This window comes from Pholcus phalangioides, unplaced genomic scaffold (assembly GCF_987345545.1).
Source record: "Pholcus phalangioides strain wild (caught in Gottingen) unplaced genomic scaffold, Ppha-v1.0 ptg000022l_1, whole genome shotgun sequence".
NCBI lineage: Eukaryota > Metazoa > Arthropoda > Arachnida > Araneae > Pholcidae > Pholcus > Pholcus phalangioides.
The window spans coordinates 22,399,407-22,416,042 of NW_028301615.1; the positions used below are offsets into that span (position 1 = coordinate 22,399,407).

General features: G+C 38.4%; 1 protein-coding gene across 4 annotated transcripts in view; it reads right to left on the reverse strand.

The window, feature by feature from the left end:
* The window catches only part of ClC-c (chloride channel protein 3), a 61,443-nt gene that overhangs the window by 22,721 nt on the left and 22,086 nt on the right, over positions 1–16,636 (reverse strand). The gene's annotated exons all lie outside the window — the stretch shown is intronic.

Sequence of the window (16,636 nt, forward strand, 5' to 3'; positions counted from 1 at the left end):
CGGGAACATATATTTGATTTATTACAAAAATATTGTTTTGTTTTTGAAGTAAATTTTTTTTTTTTCAATTTTTCTTTCTGCAGGTGTGATACTTTAAACTTAAATTCGAAAAAATATCATTTGTTTCAGCACTTACGCCAGATATTCATTAAAAAAAATCAAGTTAAAAAAAAAAAATTCAGTTTCTTTGTTTTTATTTCTAATGTTTTCATGAATGAACCCAGAAAATTTTGTGGGAAGTTTTATTTATTACTAGTTATAATACCTGCGCTGCCCAGGTTTTCTTTAAATTACTGGGAGAATTCAAAAAGTGACAAAGGATTGAAAATAAAGGAATAAACTATCATACATAAAACAGACAGCATTAAAGAAGTGACAAACCATTGTAAAGGTATATGTATGTCTGAAACCCATTGCTAGGGAACCCTGGTAACCAAAGTAAACATTTTAAAAGCCATTATTGATGTTCAGAAACCATTGTTGCCTACAGATTCTTTTGCCCATTTCACGCAAGTGCCCAGCTCTGACGAACTTATAAAGTAGCCTATTGTTCAATGCAGGTCCTGTTTCGTACACATGTAGAATTTGGCAATGATCTGTCTAAAATTATAGATTTGTATAGAAAACATACACAGACAGAAAATCAATTTTATAAAAGAATATACAGATTGCAGTGAAACCTCGACTAACAGAATTTTACAATGTGTGTGAGAGAGAAAAATGAGCTAACTATATCACATAGCACGCCCCGCCTCACACACTTTTTTCCACTATAGCTCACGAACCCGACAGCATAGTGTATATGGTGTAAAATTAAAAGATCGGTTTCTCTCATGTTCCTGTGATCTTCATTCGATTGTGAAACTGTTTGTTGCAGCCTTCAGCCAGTTTTTCCTTTTGTGGTGCTTCTTGGGGTTTTGTAAAAAACTTATCTCCCTCTCTTCACTTTTTGGGCCCTATCTGGATTTAATTGAACAGTTTTACATAAAAACTTATGAGAAACCACATTTTGGTTAATGAATGCCATTTTTGAACAAATTATTTTTTGTTAGTCGAGGTATCACTGTATACTCAATTAATTGAGATACTCAATTTCATGATAAATCTCTCTACAACGATATTTTATCAAGGCTTGTTTGGAAATGTCTATAGTCTAACATTAAACTCCACCCTCTCAATATAATGGCAATCTCTCTACAGCTATATATTTTCTTGGTCCCCAGAGCATCGTTATATCAAGGTTTCACTGTATTTTGTGAATTTCTCATTTAATGTATGTAAATCAATAACTCTGGGGGAGGGGGGAAGGAATAAAGAAAAAAATAATGAAAATTGATATAAATCAGAATTTGGCCTGTATAAGATTAAGGTGTTATGAAGCATATGATTGGGTTAACATGAAACCATATGTGAAAAAAAAATCCACAGCAAATGATTTGTAATTGAATACATGAAGAATAATTCCGTCTAGATATTTAAGACTCGTCATTTACAACATGTGATTCTTTTATTTTCTTAATGAAATTGTCTGCAGTTAAAATGTGTGTGTACTTGAGATTGAGAGAAACAAAAAAAATTTCTCTCCACACACTTTTGATTTCCACAGCTCCAATAAAAGAAAAGACATTAAAAAAAAAAAAAAATGAAACATCTAAAAAAAAAGAAAAGGGGAGCCTTGTTCCATTATTCCAAAAACTGGCTCTTTTGAAGTTGTGGCCTCTTGAAAACAATACAAGAATAAAATTTTGAATCTGAAAATAAGCCCTATTGGAGAGGTGACCTCTTTATAGAGGTTTTACTATATTACAAATCGCTAAATAACTGGTTAGTTTTATTCACTTAGGATGCGGCTAATATTTTATGAAAAATACAGGACTCCCACTCAAAAAATGAGAAAAAGTAGGAAAACGCAGGACTAAAAAGTAGGATGGGGGAGGGTAACCCCCTTAGACAACATAATCATAGCATAATGGAAAAAAATCCTAAATAATTAAAAAAAAATTTTTTTTAATTTGAATTAACTTTTTTTTCCCCCCTAGCACTATTTCAGTCAAGCCAAAACAAAATGACAAATGACTTGGTTACAAAACCAATTTTTGGCCAAAACAGTGCACTAGCAACTACAGATAATTCTTTGCTCTCTCCTCATATATATTACATTCTTTTTTGGAGTCTTCCAAAGTGACGAGCTTGTCAACTATCTTCGACAAGGCACGGCAAATTTTGAAGACATACATTTTTTAAGAATGATGCACCTTTGAGACCACTTTCGAAAGCACAATGCAAAAAATGTGTAAATTACAAGATCCAACGTATATAAGGCAAGGTGAACCAGATAGTTTTACTGCGTTGCTCATCATTTTTTAAATTTTTCTGTTTTGTTCACATTTTACTGTTCAATGCCAGTGTAATCATTTTTGACAAATGAAGCACTTCTATTTCTAGCTCTTTGCTGAGCATTGTAAATATTGTTTATGCCTGTTCATGCCTTAAAAATACAGAAGATAACTGAATGCTATTGGGTAGCATCAGAATCACCAAACCTAGAATAGGCCTATGTATCCAACTGCTTTGAAATGCAAACTGTTGTTTCACCTATTTGAACCATAATTTTGAATGATGAAAGTTACTGTCCAAGACCACGAAGTAATAAATACAAAATTATTTTTCCATCAAGACAGAAGTTTTTAATGACTACTATACTTGAACTCCCTCAAACTAAGCAAATGAAAAATTAATCAATCAAATGTTCCACATAAACCCCCCCCCCCCTCTAAATTACCTTAAAAATGATACAATTTCTGCTTTGGCAGAATCATTAATTGCATTCCCCCAACATTTGCAATATTTGGCAATATATCAATAATTTCCTGCTCAATTAAAATCAATTACACAAATTTTGTTGATAGGATTTGGAAGAAAGTAAGACAAAATTAGGACATTTTACCAAAAAGTAGGAAAAGTAAGACGAGTGGGAGCCCTGAAAAATGTTCTAAAAATTCTCCCCCCATATCCCAGAAGGGACCTCAATCAACATTTGACCTTATTTATACAATATAAATATTTACTCTCTAATGCTTCTATACAAAATTTCTCTTAGGAACATTCAGGTAATTAGGATCATTCAATTTTATATTATACATGTATGTGTGTTCACACCAGGGTTTGACAAATTGAAAAAAATAGGCGCCATCCTAATTTTGTTGGAGCCAAGCTTTTTTCCTTTTTTTTTTTTCTAAGAGAAACGACCAAAATATTCTGTTAAAAGATTTTCTGGGCTTTGGCTTTTGCGTACAGAGACGCTCACAATAAACTCCGAAATTCGTTTTTCTCCTCAGACTCCAATTCAGTCACCACGATAGGTGCCAGAATCTAGGGGCTGAGGCCATTTGAGCCCCCCCCCCGCCAAATAAATTTTGTAAGGTGGCTGAGGCCTCCCCCCCCCCCCCCCAATAATTTCTGAAATGCAATGCACCTTCCATAGGTGCCAATTCAGACTTGAAAAAGCTGTAGTTTATCACGTGATGACACATTCCGCATCAAAGAAAACATGTCAATCAAATAAAAGGGGAAAACCGGGGATTTTTTGAAATTTCAACGAGTGACCATATAAAAATCCAATTTTTCCGGGACGCATTTGCCTGTGTTCTGATTTTTTTTAGCAACAACCCACTTTGCTTACTTCAACCATCATATTTGATGACAATTATCGATTTTTCGTACTTGAAATCCTGATTCCCCATATTTTTCCTGAGAAAACGGGATCAGCCTGAAATTGCAAGAACTGAAAGAACGTTCTTTACGGATTTTCCATTCATACAAAGCTCAATTTGAGGACTCAGGAATTTTTTTATGATGATACGAAAAATCGGAAGAATTAGATTTCCGAGCGAAAGATTTTAATAAGGCTGAAAAATCGGAAGCATTGGCACCTATGACCTTCCCTCTCCTGCGTACGTGCCTGAGCGCCCCCCCCCCCCCCGGGGACGACCAGCAACTTTCAGCCTTTACAATGTTTTCTTCTTGTCGGCGCCTATGGTCATCGCACATACAAAACTTTAGGCACCAATGCTAATTTTTTAGCCGACCTGGCGCCTGAGATTTTTTCTTTCGTATGCAAGATGATGAATCAGGGGGTAGATGTAATACATATATTCCATTTTGACTTCAATTTCCATCGAATTACTACAAATATTAATTTATTTATTTATGCAGGCCACACCTCAGCTCATTGTTTTACGAAGGTTACTCACAAACGAAAATACGGGGAAAACAAAGCCTAAGTCAACTTTTTGACATATTTCACGGAAAAACGACAAGAAAACGAATGCTTGAGACAATGCACTGAAATTCCATTCCCCACATGATCTTGAAGAGGTACGCATCGGTGTGGAACACGGCAAAAGAAAAACACACATTCATCTTCCCTCTTCTCATAAAAGTTTTATCTAAAGAAAAGGGGTGGTGAAGGCGCCGAAAACATCTTATTTTACATAGATATCTATTTTTACCCATGGATATCTCAAGCAACATGATGGCCGAGCTCTCTCGGCTGCAATGATGACTGAAAGAACTATTTCGAAGCAGAAACAACGCCATATTAATGTGAAACAATTTACGCGATCACGTTAAGGCGTCGTATAATTGAAACTCATTTTACTCTTAAAACGGGAACCATTACAGCCCTTTTTAATAGACTTCAAAAATTCAATTCCTTTTATGGCATGGTTTGAAAAAAATCGTCTTGAACGATGTTTTTTGACGTTCCGGTTAGTTAGCAACAATGACGTCTATGCCGGGGAGCACCCCCAAAATTAACAGGGAAATCAGAATCGCCTACATAAAGCTCAAGTCCGGCTTCCCATAGGCGTATAATACTATAATCATAGCCCCCACATCCTGTAGCGGGGCCCCTAGGCTGGGATCTTTTGCGGGCCCCTCGGTCAGATTTTTGACGGGCCCCTTCTGAAGTTAATTTAGAGCGTGAAAAAGCAAAAAATTAGAACCGTCCCGGGCCAGAGCCCTGTCAGCGCCCCCCCCCCCCCCATGACTATAATACTTCTGATACTCTGCTTTTCATGAAAAAAAGTCTTTAACGCGCATTTCTTGTAGCGAATACCGTTAATCAGCATCAGTACAAAAACACCCATGTAGAATCTCTGACATATACTCCAACTCAGATCACCATAACGTCCCGAAACGGGGACCCGTTTCGTTCCCGGAATTCTCCTTTCTGAGAATCAGGGATCTCTTTTCACTGTCCGATTTCAAGTCGCCGCCAGCCCGTTCAATGCAAAGTCCGTTGTTTATTATCCGTGGCTTTCGCGGTGACAATATTCATGAAAAATTACTTCAGCGACGCGTTCAAGCCACCTGCAATGAACTCTATACGATATCTATGTACACCAGATCAGGGCCGTCTTAAGAGCATCATAGGACGAGTGATTTTTCTGAGCCCCACCTGGCCTACCAATTTACATACTTGCTCTCAAAAATTGCACACAGATTTCGTTTTCAAGAGGCCACTCTGCACTTGAGCCCCCTCCCCCCCGTGTGGGCCTGCGCGTTGACACGGCACTGCAAAAGCTAGAATAATTTACATATTTTCCCGAAGATTTGTGGTTCGAAGTCGGAAACTAAATATAATCGAGGTTGCAGGTCCTATAAACGAAATATTTTATCATTAAAATGTGTAGCGATTTATATCGGGACCGAATCTAACACCACGCGTAAACGGAGTTCCGCTGTAGGAATTATTCCTCGACGCACGTGGAACATTCTGCGATTGTAAAATACGAAATTGTACTTTAGGTACATCCCCTGAATATTTCTCAAAAGTAGTTATAAATACGATACACCGATTATGCGGTTCTGGAAAAACAAGGTCGTTTCTAACTTGTAAAAGACAAACAAAAACTGGACCTTCATCAAACACTAAAATATCCAAAAAAAGTGGGGCACGTTATACTTTCGACAGAAATCCCGAAAGTGCGTGACTAAAACAAAAAAAAGGAATGAATTGTTTTCGTGTATGTAAATCATGGTGAAAGGGAACGGATCATTAGCAAAAAAACAGAGGTCAGCCTACGGATTTACATTCGTTGACTTTAATTACCACCAACACACCTTTGAAGATTGATGTAAGTTGGATGGTAGTGGAATACACTAGGCAAGCCATAGATGAAAATCAAGAGGAAGGTTAGCCATGAAAGGTAGTTAAGGGGAACGTAGGGAGCCGCGAAAAAGGAAAAAAAAAAAAATTTAAGGTGAATAAATAAAACTTTCAAGTTAAATATAGCGGGAGAAAAAGTGCAACCACTTTCAACATGCAGCAGAACCACACTCGGAACCGGAAGCATTTTAACGCATCACCGACATGGTTTAAACCTGTAGTTACAATTTTTGGATAAGAGATCAACATAGATTGGTTAAAACCCTGAATTTAACCAATCCGTGCCGATCTCTTACCAAAAAATTGTGACTATAGCTTAAACCATGTCGGTGAATACCGCCCTTATGAGATTCCGAACCTTTCCAAAGGAAGGACGCAACTGGAAGTCACAGGTAACATCAACGCCATCTCCCAGCGGAAGATAGAACGTCATAAAATATAAAACAAGCCCAGGTGAGCGGAGACTGATCTTATGAAATTTCCGCTCAACATGCTGAAAAAAAATCAAGTAGAAAGGAGCTCATGCCTGGATAAGGTTGGGAACCCTGTGTAAGACGGGGGGGGGGGCGGCCCACGGGCGAAAACCCCCAAAAAATGCTGGTCTAGATCAGTGTTTCCAAAAAGTGGGTGAAATAACCTCTTGGGGGGGGGTGACGGAACTAACCGAGGGGGCGGGAGAAGCTATACGGAAAAAAATACGAGATCCTATGGGATAAATTAGCAAGGGGAGCGATAAAAAAAAAATCTGAGAAGGGGCGAGGCGACAAATAAGTTTGGAAAACACTGATCTAGACTAGACTCTGAAGGACAACATGGAAGATACGGGACAAAAAAAAAAGCTTGATATCAAGTGTGATGGGAAACAAGACGAAAAAAAAAAAAATCCCCGACATTTTCTGGTTCCGATTTCCCAATAATATAATAGCTACTTCCTCATTTCTCCTGGAACTTTGCTTATCATCAGACGAACGTTCACTGATAAGTAAAAACCCCATTCATTCCCTTCCTGTGATGAACACCAGAGTACCAAAACAGCTGTTCTCTGAGAGCAGCCTTCTGAACAAACACATATCAATACACCCATATGCTGCTCCTGGTGAAGACATCCAGAACCAGCTGTATCTCCACTATATTACGTATGGAGGCCAGCAAGGTGTTTTCCGGATAAAACACCCGGCCGTAACAAATTAAACAAGATCGAGGAGTGACTCGTCGTACTCATACAGTACTCATCGTAATTTTCTGCGGAATATAATTATAAGAAACAAACTTTTTTTTTTTTCACATTCTGGGGGCAGTATAAAAATATTTTCTTTTTTTCGCAACAGGTACAAATATTTGAATACACAATGCTATTTAATTTTCACTCGTCCTTCATAACCTTACCCAGAAACAGATTCCTGAGAAATATAGCACGTGTTAAAAATATTCTACAATATTTCATTTTCGCTCATTCACCCCCCCCCCTTCTGCCATCGGCGGAGAAAGACTTGAATGTCTGGGGGGGGGGGACGCATGATGATGTCAGTTCATATGTACACATATACATTAGATCAACCGGCTCCGCCTTTGTAGCTGCCCCCCACCCCCGGTATCTCCGCCCATACCTCCTGCCCAAAGAGTGAGAAATAGAAAGTGCAAACTCACAAATCGAGCTATACAACAGTGCGGACTTCATACGAACTTTGACTTCAGTGAGAATTTTTTCTCCTGAAGGCTATACACAAGTGACACGGGAAATTACGACATGTGGAAGAATCTGTAGTCACCTGAAATTTCGAATGCCATTATTCAAAATCTAAAGAACCCATAAAAGTAAGAAGCCCTTTAGTATCAAGAAGCTCTAGCCAATGCCAATTTCAATTATACGTCAGGGTTTCCAGTAAAATCTGCTTGTGGGATCATATTTTCCCCGATTTTTCCTGACCAAAACTCAAAAATTTCCCCGACTCTCCCCGATAGAAAGTCTTGTGAGGAAAAAAAAACACGAATGTAATTCCAAAACTTAACCTTTCAAATGTTTTTCCCCTCCACAGAATTCCCCCCTTCCCCCGATTTTCTCTAAATAATTTTACATTTTCCGAAACCACTTATTATTTTTCTGACTTTCTAGGTCGCTGCGAACCCCCTGAGTGTGATGAATGAAAACCAAAAAATAAAATTCCACACATTTTAACAATCCCAGTTGTCGGTGACTCCAGCCGTGAAAATTTACGTGTGACCAACACATTTTGTATAGCTAATGGCTTAACTCAGCAAAGCAAGAGAACACATGGCGTTAATGGAAGCACTAATGACCATGGCGTTGAGTCAGCGTGGCTGGCTTGTAATCGCAGTTAATATGGAGGATGACGTGCTCGCCAACATTAAATCTCACAAGACAACGGAAATATTCAAAACTCGGTAGACAAGAAATACAGATGTTTAAACTACCCGGGTGTACAAAAATGAAGTTATGAAGTGAAGTTATTATATCGTCAACTAGATATCTAAAAATAACAACTTAATGAAATGCCCATAAAGTGCATTTTATGGGGTTCATAAATTGGGACGATTCACTGGGTCCGTAAGATTCCCGTTGGAAATTAAAATTTCAAACATCCTCGTTCACAGCATTGGAAGTTTGTGTGTTGTGCACGAGTATATGTGATAAAAATGTCATGACTGAGCGAATCCGCAAGATATTGCTCATTACCACCCGTATCGGACAGCACCCGAGTGGAACGCAAGCGCCTGAAAAACGACGAAGCGAGCAAATGATTTCTATAAACGGCGTGTCCGAAAGTGATGATAAAAAGGCCAAGGCAAAAAAAGAGAAATTCGTATTGCCAGTTAATGATGAAGAAATAATGGCAATAGAACCTTCACGGTTTGACGAACAGGGCAAAGCAAAAAATAGGCCGATAAATATTTCTCGAACTTCAACTCTCCATTGAACAACGATTCCAAAAAACCTCTCTAATTGTAGATTCCTCTTTAGCAACATGTCGCCACGCACGAACCGAAAGAAAAAACAAACATCCTCTTACGTAATTCCCACATGAATCCTAGAACTCATTCAATTACTCCGCGCAAACAGAACAGAAGCACCGCCGACGATTGGATTGAAGATGATCCGTTTTCAACTCGTTAATCATATCCACGGGCTGCTGAAATAAAAGTTACCTCCCACCCGGAATTTTAGTCTACACATAGAACTCTAAGATATTGTATTTACGTACAGGATAGCAGGAGTGAAATTTAAAATTGCACAGAAATTATGATCATATATACGTATTTCAATTACTTTATTTTCCAGCGTAGAAGACGCCTTTGTCTCCTTAAGGAATAAGCATTAAAAACAAATAGTGCCTATTGTACCAAGCAGTCAAACTCAGTAATAACGACATCGAAGATTCGTGGAATTTTTGTCGTTATAACCGAGATGTTAAAGCCAAGGGTTATTGATAAAAATATGAACGATTCAATTCTCGCCAAAAAATATTGATAATTGTGAGTGAAACTCATGGGTGGAGATACGTGGAGGGGGAAATGGCCCCCAAGCGTCATAGGTACAGCCGACTGATCTAATGTATTTGCGTATATATGAATTGACATCATCATCATATGCCCCCCCCCCCCCAGACTTTCAAGTCTATCTCCACTTATGGCGAAATTGCCAATAACTGCTTATGAAAAACCTTCCGCAGAAAATTAAATGATTTGAATATTAATGATTTGAAACTTACTTTATAAAGAAAAAGTTCATACATGTAACATGGATATTTGTATATTCAGATATATTCTTATAATACAATTATACAAATTACATTCAGACCTCGGTAAAACATCTACCACTTTTAACGTCACTTTTTATAGGCCCCTGCAGCATAATTAGCAAATGGGAGCTTAATCATTATCAAGCTACCCCGCTCACATGAGGTCATTTATATTCAGTCTCCAGAAGTGACGTTGTAACAAGGTCTTACTGAATCTTCATTCCCGATTATGAACAAAAAGTAAACTTCGTTGAAAAAACGGGGTATTTTTCATTTATGAAGTCTAAAGGATCTTTTTTTTAAAGTTATATCCCGTATATAGATATGATCAACTATGATAAAATAGGTTTTCATGATGAAGAGCTTGTGATCCTGATCCTTGGTCGGTATTTCCTATCCTGTTCCAACTATGATAATTCACAATAAACAATGAGAAATGTATCGTCAGAGTTCGTTGCGTTTTCATTGACGTTATAAGCAAGGTCTATTAATCACTGTTCACTACGGGAACAAGTCAGAAGCACCGATTATTGACATTATAGCCAAGGTGCCGTTACAACCGAGTTCGACTGTATTCCAAAGTTTAAATACGTACAAGCAAAAGGTGTGGGGGGATCTAAATCTTCAACCATAAATATTTAGCCACCGGGCCACGAGGAGGCCGTAAAACGAGGTCAAAATACATTAAGTATTTTAACTGTTTAATGAAACCGTAACTTAGAATTCTATGAATTTTTGATACATTATAATGCACCGTCTAGGTCAGGGATTGACAAATGGAAAAAAATGTTAGGCACTAGGCAAATGGAATATTCTCTTCGCACGAGCCAAAAACGACTACTAAAATTTTTAAAAATTAATTTGTGTTTATTGTATGCCAAAATGCCCTTAAAAATGTTAATTAATTAGTGTAACAGGCAAGCTGTTGACAAGGACGTACAGTAGTACATTTTATTCACGAGACAAGTGAGAATTAAGTTCTATCGAGAGACGAAGACATTCTAGGGAGTTCGATTTTAACCTTCAGGTCAAATGGTTCTCGGTTTCGCATGTTAACGTAGAGATGCTCTGTATCGAAGTTGAATAAAGGAATTTTCTGTTTGAAACTCCGTCTACACCCCTACGACAGTCATATTACTTAATTTGCGTCGGCATCTTTTCTAGGACCATTTGAATTAGGTACACGTATACATGTGTACTTGCCTTGTAACTTGAAAGAAGAATTAGTAAAAACAGTTAAAAATGGTTCCACAGGTGGCTCTGTTCATGGCTCAGTGCACACACGTGTATCTCTGGAGCGAAAAATATAGGAGCCAAGCATTTTTTAACCCCAGAAAAACGGCCCAAAATATTTTTTTTTACTTGTCCGGGACTTGGACTTCTCCCTCGCGTTGACATAATTTCTGAAAATTTTGTGCTGCACTCGTACTGCAATTTAGTTATCATACCTGAAGAAAAATGTTGACGCCAACGTCAGTTTGTTTCTTAATGAAACTGGTGCCCGGGATTTTTATTAGTACCGTTCTATATACGTCATATGAAAAATATAAGCTTTTACTCATTAACAAATATACACAAAAACTAACTCCTTTCCCCTCCTCCATGGTTTTCAGGTAAATTTTTACCTGAAAACCTGGATAAAAGTCTCTTTAACCAGAAGTCCACGGACCTCTTGGGGTCTTCGGAGAGTTTACAGGAAGTCCGTGAGTTTGGAGGGGAAAATTTATTTCTTGTTTTTTCATTAAAATGTGTTGAATTGATGTGTTATTCTGTAAAGGGGTTTGTGGGCTTTATCTTAATTGGCACAGAGGGCAGAGCCTCTGTCTAGTGAGCAGCAAACTTCTTAGTCCGCGGGCCTTGCAATATTTGTGTCGCTCGCGGGCCAGAAACTTATATGTATAGTGTGATCATATGACCTATATATTTTACGGGACGTTTCCGTAATTTTGGAAGGTTTTTTAAAATAAAATTTTCCTTTTTCTCTCATTTCAAAAAATAAGGCTTACTCTATATACACTGATCAAAACAATTAGGGGAGCACATGGTTTTAACAAAATTACGTAAAGATGTATACCGATAAGTAACATAAAATGAATCATCCATAATTTAAAGCCTAGCAGGAAACGGAAGAAGAAAACTTCATATGCAAATCAAAATTCATGACGTCAAAAACCAGAAAAAGGAGATAAGGGCAGAAATCGGGATGTTGCAGAAACGTCTGTTTTACTGCCGTAACTGTGAAATTCGATTGCGCAGTATTTTTTTTTTGAGGCAAGATGACTTGAGGATGTCTCAACAACGTGATTTACCGGAATCCATGGCATGGCGTGTTATAGGCAGACTGGAATCCGGGCAAACACAACGTAGTGTCGCGGACGCTGTTGGAGTCGCCAGAAGTGTTGTTGCAAGGCTGTGGAATCGATTCCAAGAAACAGGAAATGTTAGACGTCGACCAGGGCAAGGTCGGCCACGCGCCACTACAGCAACTGATGACCGGTATATACGGTTAACAGCCCGTCGAAACAGAACAGAGAATGCTACGCAACTGCAAAGACGGTTGCTCTTGGCAACAGGACGAAGGGTGTCCAGCCAAACAGTACGCAATCGGCTCCATGAGGGAGGGCTCTATGCACGTAGGCCAATGGTCTGCATTCCGTTGACCCCACGCCACCGTGCGGCCGAAGAAGATGGGCTGCTGAACATCGAGATTGGGAGCAACATGATTGGAGCCAAGTGCTGTTTACAGACGAGTCCCGATTCAGTCGAGTGTGACACCCGACATGTTCTGGTATGGAGGGACAGGGGCACTCGAAATAACCCCGCATTCGTTCGTGAAAGGTCACAATACAGACGAGCTGGTTGGATGGTATGGGGTGGAATCAGCATAGGCGGACGTACGGACCTGCATATCATTCGGAATGGCACTTTGACGGCCCGAAGGTATGCAGACGAGATACTGCGACCTCATGTCATCCCTTACGCTGGAGCCATTGGAGATTCCTTTGTTTTCCAGGATGATAATGCCCGACCGCATAGAGTTCGTCTGGTGGACAACATGCTTGGAGCTGAAACAACACAGCGTATGGAATGGCCAGCGTGCTCTCCTGACCTGAATCCAATCGAGCATGTTTGGGACATGCTTCTGCGCGACCAAGGCCGCCTGTTACTGTCCGAGACTTGCAGATTGCACTTCTTGAGGAGTGGAACAGTATTCCCCAAAGTCTGATCGATAACCTCATCGCATCCATGGCAAACAGGTGTGCAGCAGTCTTAGCTGTTCGAGGAGACCACACGCCCTATTAAAACTCATGCATCATGTCTAAACAGTACTTTTTTTTATCGTTTACATGTAACCAAATTGTTGCCCTAAATCATCTTTTCGTGTTTTTTCCATATTTTCAAAGAATTAAAGCTTAATTCCAAATTTTTTTACGTCTTTTTTCTGTATTGCGCATTGATACGCGTATATACATAACGCATATATATACATACGCGTATATAAACATATTCATCTCATATTTTGTCAAACATATACGCTTTGTACTGAGAAATTGAATTTTCTGGATGTTGTACCGAAACTGATATTTGGAAAGAAAAGTGATTTGTCTCCTCCGGGAATCGAACCTGGGTCCCCTGGCATACCGGGCACGTGCGCTAACCAATACACCAGAGTGCAAGGGGACACAGGTTCGATTCGCGGAGGAGGCAAATCACTTTTCTTTCTAAATATCAATTTCGGCATAACATCGAGAAAATTCAATTTCTCAGTATATTTCAGGCCGAAAAAATATCATCTCTTCATATACGCTTTGTTTGGTGAATTATAAAATTTCACTCATTGCGTCTTACGAAAGCGCTCTACTTCCTGCCATTAGCGATTTTACAGCAATTTAAACAATAGTTCACAACTTACTTGCCTTTGAGAATTTTTTATGGCTATAACCAGGGTATGAAAAAAATCATGATTTTTTTGATTTTAAATAAGATTTTTTTTTTATTAAAATTAACTGACTGCTAATTAATTAAAACAAATCCTGTTAATCATTAAAAATGAATATTTTCATATCACCCAACTGCTTTTTTCTCCAAATCGCTCAAATTTAATTAAGCATTAATGAACAAACAAAAAACGAACTACGCAAAAAATACGAACACCAAAAATCTGTGTTTATCTAACATGAAACGTCATTGAGCACAAATTAACTTCATGGATTAAAATTTCTTTGCAGAGAAGTGTTTTTATTCATGAACCTCCTACACCATTAAAGTGAATGAGTAGTGGCATTTCAGTATCACACATCTGGTGCAGACATGTCAATTCACTGGATGTCCAACCAAAGGGCCATTCAGCATCAACTAAACCCTGATTTGTAGGCAAAAAAGAGAAGTGATTCACGGATATGCTTCTCTCATGTGCTTGTATTGACCATACACACAGATAGATTACGTTTCGCACCGAGCATCATCATCAAAGCTTAGCCCAATACAAAAAAGAGGAAAAAGCGCAATTTCATCGAAGTATTGCAAGAAATTGCTCAGAATTACCAGAGAAATCGTCAGTTTACACAAAACGATTCCAATGACGACAAACGTCTACTATTAACACCACCCTTGCAGGTGTTTTACGTATATGAGAACATAAAACATTGAACCAGCGCGTAATTTCTTGAGGAGGGTTGTGTCTCTTCAACGTAGGGGAATGGAAGAAAAAGATTATCAAACGAAAACAATAGTACCAGCTAGCCAAAAGCACGCCAAGAGCGATGGATAGAACAGATGTCACGAGAATAAATTTTTAATGTATAAACAGGTGATGAAAACGAGCTTTAAGTACGTAAGTACAGTAATAATAAATAAAAAATATATTATTATAAATGAGAATACGACGCAAGATACAAGAGGCGATCTTTATGACTCCGCAACGCATGCAGCCAGCTAGCCAAACCGTTGCAATGCACAAATAAAATAATGCAATACAAACGTCTGCACAATCCCAGCCGCTTGCACATGAGATATGATCTCCGTGACTGACTGCGCCGGGTACCGACTGTGTCTGTTACACAATATTCTCATTCCTCTCTGACAGCCGAATTCCAACAATATTCAGCCGGTTACCGTATCTCATCTCATTCCACAAACGCGCGTTTCCAGCGTTACTACTGGACACCCCAGGGATTCTATTACACATTTTTAAAAGTGTACCCCGTCGCAAGTGTTTATTAGTTTGAATCCACTGAAATCTCTCCATGACACACGTAAATATATTCACGAGTCTGTTTCAACAGTGTTGCATAATGTGCGACGACATTCTCCCCCAACCCAAAAAAAAAACCACACTTGTTTCTGAATCATGAAAAACAAAATTTTTACACCTGGAACGAATGTGGATTAGTCACTCTGCGAAAATCCGAATTACGGTTACTGTTACGGAGTATAAACTTTGTGCATTTCTTTCAAAACAAATTTCGGCCGCGATTTAAAAAAAACCCTTTGAATTTCCAGTGACAACTAGTAAGATGTAATAAAAAGTTATAGTAAAGCAACTAATTTCTCTCCACAACAAACATTTCACTCATGCATTAATTGGACAGCGGAAACTTTTTTTCCCCCTTTTATTTTGATTATAGGTGCAAAGCAAGTAGCTATATATAAAAAAAAGGGGTCTTTGCCCTTACCGTGATTAAGCAAAGCCAGTCGGCAACCAGTAGATTTTCTCTTAGCCCCGGGCATTACGTCGTCCACAGTTCAGTTTGAGGTATTCTAGAAACACATTTTCAAGTGCAACAACTTGTGGATTCCAACAGCTCTCTCCCCATTGCAACTTTTCTTTTTATAAATAAAAGATATATTTCTCTAAAATCACAATTTCAGAATAGATCAAACGGTTATCGACACATCATAAACTGATCGAAAGTTTTAGACAAGCGTCGAAACTGTTTTTCCTTTCGAATTCTTTTAGGGAAGTTCACTTCCTCCCGGAAGGGAATCATATATATATATATATATATTTTTTTTTTTCATTTCCACCTTCTTCAATCTAACACTATCCAATCCATCCCTAATCATGTAAAAGGTAACAACGTCACGATATAGTAGCATACAGAATATATTATGTCAGTATACAGAGAAGCGTGATATATCTCGAGTTACGAATTTAATGTTCCTTTTCTAAAAGCTATTACGCATCATGGGAAAACACGTACCTCGAAACAAACTTAAAATGACAATGATCTATTTTTTTCATTCTCGTTCAACATTTTCATAATATCAATACAGTGATACCTCGGTTAACGAAGATGATTCGTTCCGGAATAACGTTCGTTAGTCGAAACGTAATTTTCCATAGGTTTCTATGAAAAATCGTTTATAAAGCTTTTAAAACACCGAGGAACTCCACGAAAAAAAGCAAAAGCTGACTGAAGGCTAACAGTTTCAAAACTGGGTAAATGAGAATATACAGGAAGATGAGATATATTGGAAAGATCTTTTTACTTTACGCTTTTGTACGCACGCACACAACCCAGTCGAGTTCGTAGGTGTCCCCATCCATTTGTGATTTGTTCAGCTTATTTCTCTCTGATACATGGAAATGGAAAAGATAAGCTCCTAGAATGCCCAGGCTGTTCAGTTTGATGCCAAGAGTCTTGAACTGAAAGCAGCTCTTAAAACGTGGGCTCCTTTTCTTTAAGTGAAATTGTTGGAAAAA